Source organism: Corvus brachyrhynchos, unplaced genomic scaffold, assembly GCF_000691975.1.
Source record: "Corvus brachyrhynchos isolate BGI_N302 unplaced genomic scaffold, ASM69197v1 scaffold893, whole genome shotgun sequence".
NCBI classification, from domain to species: Eukaryota; Metazoa; Chordata; class Aves; order Passeriformes; family Corvidae; genus Corvus; species Corvus brachyrhynchos.
Window position 1 is genome coordinate 47,041 of NW_008237340.1, and position 1,022 is coordinate 48,062.

At 64.9% G+C, this 1,022-nt stretch overlaps 1 protein-coding gene across 4 annotated transcripts in view; it reads left to right on the top strand.

The window, feature by feature from the left end:
* Positions 1-1,022, top strand: part of LOC103613133 — a 9,802-nt gene continuing 8,780 nt past the window's right edge. For 3 of the 4 annotated variants that reach the window (XR_001860771.1, XR_001860770.1, XR_001860769.1), the window contains exons 1-3: positions 1-93; positions 430-496; positions 590-638. The gene's annotated coding sequence lies outside the window, so the exon portion shown is untranslated. The remainder of the gene's footprint in view (positions 94-429; positions 497-589; positions 639-1,022) is intronic. The other variant, XR_001860772.1, reaches the window with a different exon arrangement.

Genomic DNA, 1,022 nt, shown 5'->3' on the forward strand with positions numbered 1-1,022 from the left:
GCTTCAGGTCACGTGAGCCCCGTGAGGCGCCGCAGCCAATCAGGAGCAGTGCCCGTGATGCCCTGCAGGGGGCGCCGCTGCTGCAGCCGCTGGGTGAGAGAGCAGAGGAGCCCGCGCGGGCCACGGGGCGTTTGTGGGTGGGGGTCACCTGGGGGCCACGGGGATACTTCTTGGGACTGCAGGGCACTTGTAGGCCAGGGCAGTCACTTGTGGGGCTGCAGGGCACTTGCGGGGCTGGGGGGGGGGGGGCAGTTCTGGGTCAGGGGTTCACTTGAGGGGCTGGGGGGGCACTTGTGGGCATGGGGGTTGCTTGAGGGACTGAGGCACCACTTGTGGGTTGGGGAGGCACTTCTGGGTCAGGAAGTCACTTGTGGGGCTGGGGGAACACTTGTGGTACTGCCACCCCCTGTGACACGGAGGCCCCCCCAGGCTGTTTGGGGGACCCCCTCCTCTGGATGCTGCGATGCCACCGCCGAGCCATAAGGGGACGGCTTCGGTAGGACGCTCCCATCCCCAAGTTTTAGGGGTCTGCCCCTGCGCCTCCGCCAGGTCCCCCTAACCCCCCATTTGTTCTCCCTTCTCCCCCCAGGGCCATCGAGACCCTCCTGGAACCCCCACCAGGGCGCCCCCAACCCATGGTGGGTTCAATAAAGCAGTGACACCCCAAAATTGCACCAGGGAGGTGGGCAGACCCCCAAAATCCCATCCCTTTCCTCCCCCACCTTTGGCGTTGCTCCCAATCCCCTCTCCCCCCATATGGCTCCAAGAGCATTTGGGGGATTCTGGGGGCTCAAAAGAGGGTGTTGGTCGGGTGCTGGACGTCTCTAGGGGGTCCAGGAGGGTGTGTGGGGTGTTTGCAGGGGCTCTGAGGCTGCCCAAAGGGGTTTGGGGGTGTATGGGGAGCGCCGGAAATCGGGAGTGGTTGGGAGGGGCACTGGGTGTCTATAGGGGGTCCAGAAGAGCTCTATGGGGTTGGGGGATGTCTGTGGAAGTTGTTGGGGGTCCAGGAAGGAGTTTGGGGG